This window comes from Bubalus kerabau, chromosome 22, assembly GCF_029407905.1.
Source record: "Bubalus kerabau isolate K-KA32 ecotype Philippines breed swamp buffalo chromosome 22, PCC_UOA_SB_1v2, whole genome shotgun sequence".
Taxonomy (NCBI): Eukaryota; Metazoa; Chordata; class Mammalia; order Artiodactyla; family Bovidae; genus Bubalus; species Bubalus kerabau.
In genome coordinates this window covers 2,687,417-2,700,352 of record NC_073645.1, presented here as the reverse complement: position 1 = coordinate 2,700,352, position 12,936 = coordinate 2,687,417, and the positions used below count along the sequence as shown (strand labels likewise).

Sequence of the window (12,936 nt, the reverse complement as noted above, 5' to 3'; positions counted from 1 at the left end):
ACTTATATGAAAAGTACATCATGAGAAGCACTGGGCTGGCTGAAGCACAAGCTGGAATCAAGATTGCTGGGAGAAATATCAGTAACCTCAGATATGCAGATGACACCACCCTTATGGCAGAAAGCAAAGAATAACTAAAGAGCCTCTTGATGAAAGTGAAAGAGGAGAGTGAAGGAAACGGTTTAAAGCTCAACATTCAGAAAACAAAGATCATGGCATCTGGTCCAATCACTTCATGCCAAGCAGATGGGAAAACAATGGAAGCAGTGGCTGACTTTATTTTGGGGGGGGGGGGGCTCCAAAATCACTGCAGATGGTGACTGTAGCCATGAATTTAAGACACTTACTCCTTGGAAGAAAAGTTATGACCAAACTAGACAGCATATTAAAAAGCAGAGACATTACTTTGCCAACAAAAGTCTTTCTAGTCAAAGCTATGGTTTTTCCAGTAGTTATGAATATGAATGGATGCGAGATTCGGACCATAAAGAATGTTGAGCACCGAGGAGTGATGCTTTTGAACTGTGGTGTTGGAGAAGACTCTTGAGGGTCCCTTGGACTGAATGGAGATCGAACCAGTCCATCCTAAAAGAAATCAGTCCTGAATATTCACTGGAAGGACTGATGCTGTAGCTGAAACTCCAATACTTTGGCCACCTGATGGGAAGAACTGACTCACTGAAAAGACCCTGATGCTGGGCAAGACTGAAGGCAGGAGGACAAGGGGATGACAGAGAATGAGTTGGTTGGACGGCATCACCCACTCAATGGACATGAGTTTGAGTAAACTCCGGGAGTGGTGATGGACAGGGAGGCCTGGTGTGCTGCAGTCCATGGGGTCACAAAGAACTGGACACGACTGAGTGACTGAACTGAAGTGAACTGAACTGAATTGTCAGTCTAAATAATTCAGTTATGTAGAAAATACCCACTTTAGATATTAGGGTCAATTATTGGGTAATATCTTAAGTTATATACTCTAAGTATGGAGTTTTCCCAAAAATTAAAAACAGAAATACCATATGATTGAGCAATTCCATTTATGGGTATTTTTTCAAAGTGTGTATCAAGAGATGAATGAATAAGCTGTGGTATGCATGGATTATTACTCAGCCGAAAAGAAGAATGAAATCTTGTCATTTGTGAGAAAATGGATGGACCTAGAGGGTTTTATGCTAAGGAAAATAAGTCAGACAGAGTGACAAATATAGTATGATGTCACTTGAATGTGGAAACTGAAAATCAAAACCAGCGAACCAAAATAACCAGACAGTAATGTAGTCATCGAAACAGAGAACAAAGAAGTGATTTACAGAGAGGAGAGGGATGTGGTGATGAGAGAGCTGGGTGAGAGAGATTAAGACTTACAAACTTACCTTATAAAATAAATGAGTTTGGGAGACAAATGTACACCATGAGAATACAGTCAATGAGAATAGTCCTTTGGGCAGCTGGAATAAAAAAGCAGGAGAAATATAAGGAATGACAACTAAAATTTAAAGAGCCTTTTGGGAGAGAAATCCTCTGTGTTAGAAGAAAAGAGAGAAACATGCTTAAGCTACAAACGGAGATCAATGATGGATCATGAACTTTTTACCCTGAAAGCAGACTGAGTTCTGAAAAATCCTGACATACAAGTCTTGAAAGGGTAATATTGATCTCCTATGACTACTGGAATGAGCAGATATGGGAAAACAGAATTCTTAAAGACAATGACAGAAGGATAGATGTTAGAAATAAATTTGCAGTTTCTTAAACAACAAAGACTGAGTTGCGTGAAGGGGGAAATGATCCCGGTTGTAGACACTAAGGTGACTGGCTTATGACAATTTCTTAAGTTCTACCTCTGTTGAGGAGGTTACTTTATACATATGTGTTTTTACAAAAAAGTTATTTTGAAAGTAAATAGATAAAAACATTTAATGAAAAAACTTACATATATAAATGGAACAAATAGATATATACAGAACATAAAGATAAAACTGTAGATAAAACTAATACTACATCAACACAGCAAAACAAATGAAGCTGTACTAAATGAGGACTCTCAGGAGAGAGGCAATGAGGCCTCCCCTGATCTGGTCCAGATGAGGCTCCGGGTGCTGTGGGGGCTCCATCCCCTCTAGGGTCCAGCATGATGTCCAGGTCCAGGTCTTCAGGGATTCAGAGCAGAGCCTGCAACACCAACACAGGTGATGGAGTCCTGGGAGGTGCAGAGTCAGACAGAGGAGGGCTCCCTGGGGAGGGTGAGCAGGACCCAGAAGACTTCCCAGCATCTAGCCTTGGCTTTGGGGCTCAGATCTGCAGGGCACTGGGTCTGTTTGCTGCTCTTTGCTGAGGGTGTTGTCTGTTAGTAAGGAGTGTCTGGAAATGTCCCACAGGAGCAAGTACACCTGGGCATCTGGCTGGCAAACCTCAACTGATGGGTCCCCTGGACAGTGAGACTCAGGCAAAGGATCGGGGGACTTGGGATTCAGGATTGAAAGCTTGGGTCCCCTCTTCCCTCTAGGCCCTGGGAGGAGCAGGAGGTCAGATGACACAGAGGGTAGGAGAACCTGCCCACCCATCCTACACAGTACAACTGCTCCTGACACCTGAGCATTGGAAATGGACAGACACCTGGAATCTCTGTTTTCCTGAATAATCATTTCTAAGCCCCAACCAAACTCTTCTGAGGTTTCTGCTTTTAAACTGTTTTTATATTATAAAAGTACATTTTATCTGTTTAGCATATTGCAACATTGAAATTTGAGAGAAGACATTTCTTTTCAAACGATCATAAAACACGATATGTTATTAATGACAGACTTGGGAACAAAAAAAAAGGAACATGAGTAACTTGAATCCTGCCACTCATCCCAAATGTGCTGCTCAGTCGCTTGAGTCATGTCTGAGTCTGCACAACCCTATGGATGATAGCCCACCAGGTTCCTCAGTCACTGGGATTCTTCACGCAAGAACAGTGGAGTGGGTTGCCATCTACTTCTCCAGTGTATCTTCCATACACAGGGATCAAACCCTTTTCTTGTGTCTCCTGCATTGGCAGGAGGGTTCTTTACCACTAGCACCACCATCCCAAGTGCACAAAGGACTAAATTGCTTTCTGGTGTGTCTTCAGTTGGACACATACACAGAAGAATCTACAGAACCTCCAAATTCAGGTTGAGAGATGCTGCCCTGAGGTGACCTAGGACCCCAGGGTTCCAGATCCTGAGAGACCCCAGACTCGGGCACCCCCAGGCTGGCTGGGACCCTCAGGACCAGGGAGCACCCACAGGGATGCAGAGCTGCCAGGTGACGCCCTGCCTGCACGACTTCTGGGCACCTGTGTCTCCTTCACTCTGTTCCCAGAGCCCAGGACTGGGGAGGGCAGGGCCGCCCCAACCTCTCTCTACAGCTGGTGATGGACTAGGGATTCCCCCTGCTGCCTTTAGCGGGGTTGGGAGGGCAGAGCTGGATCCTGCAGAGGGAGATGAGGAAACCCCCACGGGGGGATCTTTAAAGAGAGAACTCTGGAACAGCAGCTCCTGGACTCCTGCACACGGTGGCCCCACAGTGCCCCCCAGCCTCCCTGCAAATGTAAGAGCTGCCAGAGGAGCCAGTCCAGCAACCCCGGGGGCGTCTGTGGACGGGACCTGGGCCCTGGGGAGACATGCTCAGGGCATCCTCCACTCGTCTGCACAGATTGTTACCACCCTCTTGTCTCTACGTTTGTGGTGACACTCAGAAGCAGACCCCATGGTTTCTGCTGGTGATTCTGAAGCACCAACAAGCGAGTGGGGTCATGACAGAGACACAGGCCCTCCTCTGCCTCACCTTTCACCCCAGGTCCCATGTTCACTCTTGCTCTTCCAGGTCTTCCTCATCATCGCTGCTGACTTCTTCTGAAGCAGTCTTCAAAAAGATGACCAGATATCTTTTTGGTCTCTGGAAGGAAGAGATCAGTCAAGTAGGTCCAATCCCTCCCAGGGTAGGAAAGCAACTATATGGGGTAGCTCAGGGCAGTGCAGACTTCATGGGGGCCCTTCAGCTGTGTGGGTCCAGACCTGCTGACTCCAGCCTCAACTCCTGCTCAGGCCACTCGTGGTGACAAAACCAGGTTCAAGGGTGCAGACATGAGGTCAGGAGTAGGGAAATGCTCAGAAAATGGGGGAATAGGGCTGAAGATAGATTCATAGATTTTATATAAGCTCCTAGGTCCCCAAGTGCCTACAAGAGACCAGGTCCTGCAGAAGGCTAATCAGAAAAAGAGGGCAAGAGGAGAAAGGGAAGGGTTGCAAAGAAGAGTCTATTGATCAGAATAAGAGAGAACATTTTTTAAAGATACGAAAGAAGAAATAAATGACCTCTATAGTCTTGCTCTCCTCCAAATCCTCAATATGCGCCACGCAGTTTCTTGGTGTCTGAGGGCAGCACTCATCTGGAGTGGCTGTGGGAAAGCAAAGGGGAGATTTAGAGTCAGGATGTGACCAGGGGACCCTGTGCTCCTCACAACCTGGCCTTGGGACCCCTGGTGCCCTTTTCTCCAGGGACCTCCCAGGGCCTCAGTGTTTCACTTCTGCAATGAAAAAGTGGGTCTTTGACATCCAACATCCTGTTGCCACCCTCAGCTTGTCTACGAGTGATGAGGAATGACACCATTTCCACGTGTTCCTCCTCCAGGTGGTCACTGTCTCCATGCATCTCTGCCCACGACCTTGCTTGCCTCCTTCTCCCGCTGTTTCCCCTCTACTTCCTTCATCATTTCTCTCCTCTAGTCATTGTTCTTTTCCTTCCTCCTTGAGCCTCCACCAACCCTAGAGTTCTCCAACATGGAAACATTAGAAGAAGGACCATGTGCGTATGGCCACAGTCTCTAATCAGTCCATTACTTAATTAAACAATCCATCACTCTCAGGAAGGGCCTGACATGGACATGAGAATCTTCTGAGTCCTAGGGGAGGGAAGGACAAAAAGTTCACATCACGGAGACTATCCTGTTGCCTGACGTGACCTCAGTGGCCTGGGAGATACTTAATGCTCTCAGCAACACCTTAAGTTTCCCAGACCCTATGAGAGGAAAGAGGCAAACACTTTCCATTTCATTTAGCCAGAAATGGAAAAAAGAAATCCAAAAATATATATGGAACCCCTAAGGACTCCAAACAGACACAATAATCTGGAGAACTAATTTCAAAATTTCTCACCTACTGATTTCAAAATACATTACAAACATATAGGGATCAAAGCTGTATGATAGTGACATAGGAACATATGCATAGCCCTAAAGACCAGAATAAAGAGCCCCAAGTAAACTCATGGATATAGGGTCAAATGAAATTCACCAAGTTTCTAAGACAAGAAAAGAGTGAAAGCATAGTCTCTTCAACAGTCAGTAGGATGAAAAGATAACCTACAGAAAAATTTACAAACAATATATCAGAAAGGGAGATCATACTCAAAGTATATAAGAAAATACCACAACTCAAATGTAAAACAAGTAAAAAAATGAAAGGTAGATAAACGAGTTGAGGAGTGTGCAAAGATTGTGATCAAAACCACCGAGAGCTTCTGTCTGGAGGGAGTATTGGGTTCTAAGATGAGCAATCACCCCGAGTCCTGCTGCTCTGAGTCTCTGACCTAGGTCTGGTCAGTCCCAGAAGACCAGGTCAGTAGGGCTTCTAGAACATGTGTAAAGAAAGCCAGCAGCCCCTTCACAGTCTCTAGAATCTGCAGCCATGCTGGTCTCTAGGGACACATGGGCTGCTCTCACGTGGAAGCACCTTCAGCACAGCATCCTTGGGGAGGTGTGGTTCTGAGATGAACTCCAGCAGACTCAGCCCAGGCAGGGACGCAAGAGCACGTGTGCTCTGACTCATTCAACCCTGAGAGCACCCTTTACATGAGGAATAAACAATGAGGACAAATAGGAGGGCAAGCCACACGTCCTGAAAATGCACAGGGAGAGAGTTCATATCTCACCCACAACCTGACACTCACTGCCAGAACTTGGTCTCCAGTGTCAAGTGACTATGAGACTTTTGTGCCCACTAGGATATGGCCATCATAGGAGAATTTAAACATGAAGCTAAAGTCCTTCATGTATACTACACTGCAGGTAATAACCAGAAGCCATGATTTCATATTTGGCAGGTGAAAGGGCAAGGAACAAGGAGTCTTGTGAGAAAGGGTATTTCTAAATGGAAAAGCAAGAAGAAATGACTATAAGCACAACAGAATAAACTACACGGACACATAGCTCTATTATATTGTTAAAATATGAAAAGAACAAACTACAAGTCTAGACATATTTCCTTCTTCTTCCTCGGTTTATATTCATCTCTGAAGAAGCAGGTGTAACTCAAATGGTCCAGGAACCCTCTCCCTCTAAATCCCTCCTGAGAGTTGTTCCCTACCTGCATTCTCTTCCGCATCACTGCTGCTAATGTTTTCCAGAAAACATTCTGTAGAAAGACAACCATGAGCAATAATACAGTTATTATACAAGTTGACCTACCCATTTCTCCTCCTCCACTTGGCTCACACAGCATCTCCCCGGTCTTCCCTCCAGGCTCACAGACCTCCCCTGTGCTTTGTGGAGTCAGAGCCCTTCAACAACATGGTGATCACATTTGAACATATTCACATGAGAAAGAGGCCAAGAAAATTACCTTTTAACCTTACACTTCTACAGGCCCAATACAGCTCTTACATTCAAGCTTACAAAGCTGAAATGCCAACGCTTATGGACACTTTTGAAATATGGCTAGTGTGACCAAGCAATGTGTGCTTTTTGTGATTGTTTCAATATAACAAGTTAAGTATTGTTCAAATATGTTAATTATAGATAGGCAGCTCTAGCTAATGGCTACTACACTGGGAAGTTCAGCTCTAAGGCCTCCACAGACAAGGAAAAGGCAACTAGTTGCCTGTTCTGTTTTTCATTTATTCCAGATGATATGATGGCCTGATAAGATGCTTCATATGTAGGTACATCTGGGGCTCTTGAACCCAGTCCAGGCACTGGGAGAGCGCTTGTGAACATCCCAATAGTGCTGGAGTGGGTAGCCATTCCCTTCTCCAGGGCATCTTCCCAGCCCAGGAATTGAACTCAGGTCTCCTACATTTCAGGCAGATTCTTTACCAGCTGAGCCACAAGTGAAGCTCGAGAATACTGGAGTGGGTAGACTATCCCTTCTCTAGCAGATCGCCCTGACTCAGGAATCGAAACAGGATCTCCTGCATTGCGGGCAGATTCTTCAACAATTGAGCTACCAGTGAAGCCCTAGTAAGGTGGACACTCAGATTCAAAGAAAATTCTCAGGAGGGAGCTCATTTGTGGGCAGAGGTAAAGGGCATGGCCCAGCACTCGTGTACTACAAGTAACCAGAAAGTAGGTATGGAGGGAAGGGAGGAATATTCACTCTCTTCCTGAGCCCATCTTTCCCATCCCTGATTCTAGAGGACCCAAGCAAGGCAGTGGAAAGGGCTTATTAGGAAGTGAAAGTTTTGTGCACTGGAAACCATAGAACACTGTTAAAAAAAAGAAGAGACAAGTAATCAGAATACCATACCATATTCATAGACTGGAATATTTAGTGTTGCTGACCTTCCTATACTCCTAAAAGTGATGTACATATATATTGAAACCACTTACAAAATCCCATGTCATTTTAATAAAATGGAAAAAAAAATCTCCCAAACTACGAAACCCAGAAGAAACCCAAAGAGCAAAAACAATCCTGAGAGCAAAGAACGACAATGGGGCCTTCAGGCTTCCTGAATTCAAAACAGGCAAGAATGCCACAGCAGTCAAAACTGTGTTCTCCCTGCAGCAAAACAGGCAGAGAGACCAAGGAATCATAAGGAGGGAAACTTGAATAAACTGACCCCTGTGGCCAAATGATATTTGCTAAGGTTCTAAAATTATCAAGTGAAGAAAGCATCGTCTCCTCAAAACTCAATAGACAGGCAACCTATAGAATCAAAGGAGTATCTGCAAACTTTGTATCTGAATAAAGGGCCAATATCCAGAATATAAAAGCAACTGCTAAAACACAACTTCACAATAATATCAGGCAAATAACTGACTTTAAAACATGTTCAAAAGCTTCCATAGACATTTCTTCATAGAAGACATAGAAGTGATCAATATACATAGGAAATATGCTTAGCATCACTAAGTAGCAAGTGGGGTACTTAGTGGAAATGGAAACCAAGTCAAAAGGAGATATCACTTTTCAGGAGGTGTATTATATGAAGAAAATAACAGATGTTGGCAAATATGTAGAGAAGTGGAATTTCTGTGCCTGTTGGTAGGAATGATAAACAGCATAGCCATTATAGAACAGTTTGGAAGTCCCTCAAAAAATTATTAAGATTATCATAAGATCCAGCAATCATTTATTTGAGTTTATATCCAAAGGAGATAAAACTAGAATGTTCCAGGAGATATCTGTAATCTCATACCCATTGTCGCATCGTACACAACAAGCAAGATAGAAAAACTGCTCAGTGTCCAAGGGCAGATAGATCAAGAAAGACAATGTGGTGCATACATATACTGGAATGTGATTGAGCCTTTAAAAATGAAGGCAATCCTGTCATTTGAAGCAAAGTGGGAAGCTATTGGTAAGGGTGAAATAAGCTAGTCGCAGGAGGACAAATACTGAACAATTCCATTTACCTGCCATATCGAAAGCAAAGTTCAGGGAAGCAGAGAATAAAAGGGTGGATCCGAGACCTGGGAAGAGGTTGACACAGGGAGTGTCTGTTCAATGAGCAATCAAAATCCTACAAGACCTACTAAGTGATGAGATTTACTATTATATGAAGGTGTGGTTGACCCAGTAAAGGGGATTCTGAAACACAGTTTTGCTCATTAAGAATCTTATAGGACTTCTATGGTGGCTCAGTGGTTAAGAATCTACCTGACAATGCAGGAGATAGGAGTTCAAACCCTGGTCTGGAAAGATTCCACATGCTGTGGAGCAAGTAAACCATGTACCACAACTACTGAGCCCACGTGCCAAACTATGGAAGCCCAAGAGCCCTGGAAGCCATGCTCTGCAACAAAGAAGGCACTAAAGTGAGAGCCCTATGCACCACAACTAGAGAGTTGCCCTTGCTCTCCATAAGCAGAAAGAAGCCTGGGCAGCAACAAAGGCCAAGAACAGCCAATAAAAATTTTAATAAAAATTAAAAAGAATCCTGTAAACATCTTCCTCGGTAGTGATGGGATTTGTCTTCCTGGGAAAAGGATGTTCACTTGGTATAAAATCAATGGATACAGTGAATGTATATACTTTGTTTTATTTTTATACACATAAACATTCATGGTGCATTGTGATGGGAAATATTTTGGGGCTGACACCACTAACAGTGACGTTTAGGGTGACAGATATTTTGGAAAACACAACCCACCTTTGGTTGCCCTGGGTTTCATGACAACTGAGCCCACCTTAAAATGAGTCTGGAACTCTGGAGCTGCTAGTACCTCCAGGCATGGACGTAGATGCAGGGACCCCCTTGCTCCATGACTGAGGATCATGGCTGAGCAATAAGTGCAGGCCAGGGGTCCAGAGCAGACACACTGGGACCACCCATAGGTTCCCAGTTTGCTTGTCCACATAGGGGGTCAAGAGCTTGGGCTGTTTTTCTCAGCACCATCTCCATTTGAGGGAAATGAATATTAACCAAACTTGAGGAATGGCTGAGTTGAGGAAAGAGTCAGGTAATATATAGACAATGTCCAGTGGTGATGAGAAGTGGTTAGACAGTTCACAGTTGACTTCTGTTGTGTAAGAGGGAAACATCGCCTGAGGAAACACACACACATAGAGCTTCAGAATAACAACACATGGGCCCACACATGGGCCCCCAAACCTGATTCACAGAAACCCACAGTATCTAAATGATGTAGCTGTTTCCAAGTACCATAGAATACAGACATTGTTCTTTTCTAGGAGATGAGTCTTTTCTCTAGACCTCCAGTCCTCACCCCCCGTAGTAATCCAGCATCAGGGTTCAGGTTCAGGTTCAGGTTCCCCAGGATTCAGTTTCAGCTGATGCACATACTAAGTTTTCTGTGAGATTTTGTTCTTGATTAAAAGCAATCTCTGTTAGAGGACTGAATTCAGCCCTACCTTGCCAAATAGCTATAATCTATCATGTGATGTTTCTTCCTAGTCTTCACTGTCCAAACAATATTTGCACATCCACTGAGTCAGTGTCTGTTCACACTCATTGAAGCCATACATTTAGTGGGACAGTTCATCATGGAGAGAAAGCGTGGGGTAAACGTTGACCTTCCTGGACCCTGGTGTGCAGGAGGTTTACAACAAGAGTCAAGGTCACCAAGCAGAGTGTCAAGTTGCACTGTGAGATCTATTTGACACATTCCCTTGAAAGTGTGCTACAGGCTTTAACCAATGTAAGGCTTATGGTAATGTCACCCAGTACAAAGAAATATCTCCCTGATGACGATATTCTTTTGTTCTTGGTTAAGCAACGACACTAGTACCAACAGTTATGGCCTGTACCGTCTAAATAAGGGAACACAACTTTCAGATCTTTGAATTGACCAGGATAGGAATCCCAAGGGACCTTTCACAAAAATGAATATACCAATGTTGGCAATAATCCACCTACGTTTGCCCTGGGTTCCATGACCACTGAGCCCATCTTACAATGATGGACACAATCTGTACCTCTGGAGGTCTAGTACCTCTAGGCATAAACGGAGATGCAAGGACCCCCTTGCTCCATGACTCAGGATCCCATGGTTGGGTGAGAAGTCCAGAGCAGATACACTGGGACCACCCATAGGTTCCCAGTTTGGCTTGTCCACTTAGGAGGTCAAGAGCTTGGGCTGTTTTTCTCAGCAACATCTCCATTTGAGGGAAATGAATATTAACCAAACTTGAGGAATGGCTGAGTTGAGGGAAGAGTCAGGTAATATATAGACAATGTCCAGTGGTGATGAGAAGTGTTGAGACAGTTCACAGCTGTCTTGTGTTTTGTAAGAGGGAAGTATCTCCTGAGGAAACACACACATAGAGTTTCAGAATCACAACACATGGGCCCACACATGGGCCCCCATGTCTGATTCACAGAAACCCACAGTATCTAAATGATATAGCTGTTTCCAAGTACCATAGAACACTGACATTGTTCTTTTCTAGGAGATCAGTCTCTTCTCTGGACCCCCAGTCCTCACCCCACCTAGGAATCCAGCATCAGGGTGACTCTGCAAAGCTAGCTGGCAAGACAGCCCCACAATCATCAGCTAAATTGTTCCTCAGCAGAGGGATGGTCACTGAATATTTACCATGTTCATTGGCTGCTCCAGCTGCCTGTGATTAGAGAGAAGAGAACAGTGTGAGGGTTGCCAGCACCATGTTTTCTCTGCAGTAACTTTTATGTTATCTGAGTTTTTGTTTTCCTCAGGTAACTAAACTCTTAAAAAAACCAATCGCTCCAAAAGAAAACAGAGAGGACCCTTGTTGAAAAGGCTGGGCTCTTTCACTTATGATCTTTCAGTTTCCAGGAGGAAAAAATTCTACTGAGGAAAGTACCTACAGTAGTAACTGACGGTATTTTTTAGTGTCCTTTTGAATCAGGTCTCTGTTGATAACAGAATTAACGTCAATATTTCACAAGCAAGGAATTGCATACATAAGTGCTAATATACATTGTCAGATGACTATAACTGTATTACGTTGAATGAAACATAAAGAAGTGAAGCAGCAGTCTATGTGAGTCACAGAGAGTTGAGCTTACCTCCAGGGGTCGGAGAGGCGATTCCTCAGCCCCGGCCTGGGGCAGTTCCACCACGAGGTGCTCCTGGGGAGCTAGAGGGAAACAGAAGGCCATCAGGACAGAGGAGAGGCTGCTTCCAAAGATCTCAGGTTTCTTGTTTGCTTGTTTGATGGGACATGGTGTGGAATGTGTACATGAGAGAGGTTAGTAACTGTGGACTGAGCTGCTCTTGAACCCTCCTCTTTGCTGGATGAAGTACAACAAAGAGGACAAGCAGGAAGGCAATGAAAGAGAGTGCCTGCATTTAACGGTGATAACCAAAGTAATGGGAAATGTGAAACATTACAATGCATGCCAGCTTTCAATGACAGAGATGCATGTCCCTCCTGGCTCTTAGAGCTTCTGGTAAATCACACCTATCTTGTGGATTACTACCCAGATCACTGCATCCTCATGATCCACTGTTTCAGCTATTGTACTTACCAAGTCTGTGAGACTTTATTCTCAATTCAAAGTAAACTCTTGTTAGAGGACTAAATTCAATACTACCTTTCCAAATAGCTATTATTAATCATGCGATGTTATTTTCCAGGCTTGATTTTCCAAACAATGTTTGCAAGTCCACCGAGTCAGTGGCGGTTCACACTCACAGAAGTCACACTTTTAGTGGGACAGTTCACTATGGAGAGGAAGCATGGAGTGAACCTGACTGTCTCTGACCCAGCTGTGTATGAGATTTACAACAAGAGTCATGGTCACTAGACTATCATGTTCCACTGTGAGCTTTATTTGACAATTTCCCTTGAGTGTGTACTACAGGGTTTAATCAATGTGAGGTTATGGTAATGTTACCCAGTACAATGAAATACACCTCAGATGATAATATGCTTTTGTCCTTGTGTAAACAAAGACAGGAACACCAACACATATGACTTACACTCTACAAAAGGCCAGCCAACACTCAGAATCTGTGACTTTACCAAGAGGATGTGAGTCTCGAGATTCTTTTCCCAATAATGACTGTGCCAAAGTTGGTGTTAATCCACCTATGGTTACCCTGGGTTCTTTGACCACTGTGCCCAGCTTATAATTATAATGATGGGCAGGATCTGGACCCCTGGGCCTGCTAGTACCTCCAGGGATGGACATAGATGCCGGGACCCCTTTTCCACATGACCGAGGATCATGTGGCTGACT

The 12,936-nt window shown here is 44.2% G+C and overlaps 2 long non-coding RNA genes across 2 annotated transcripts; both read right to left on the bottom strand.

Moving 5' to 3' along the window:
- Positions 1–1,900: 1,900 nt before the first annotated feature.
- LOC129636594 (uncharacterized) lies at positions 1,901–4,400 on the bottom strand. Its single transcript, XR_008707028.1, has 3 exons — positions 4,347–4,400; positions 3,817–3,927; positions 1,901–2,175 (listed from the first exon to the last, which is right to left on the bottom strand). It is a non-coding gene; the product is annotated as an uncharacterized LOC129636594 (long non-coding RNA).
- LOC129636596 (uncharacterized) lies at positions 4,394–9,924 on the bottom strand. The gene is made up of 3 exons (XR_008707030.1): positions 8,666–9,924; positions 6,396–6,443; positions 4,394–4,429 (listed from the first exon to the last, which is right to left on the bottom strand). It is a non-coding gene; the product is annotated as an uncharacterized LOC129636596 (long non-coding RNA).
- Positions 9,925–12,936: the final 3,012 nt, after the last annotated feature.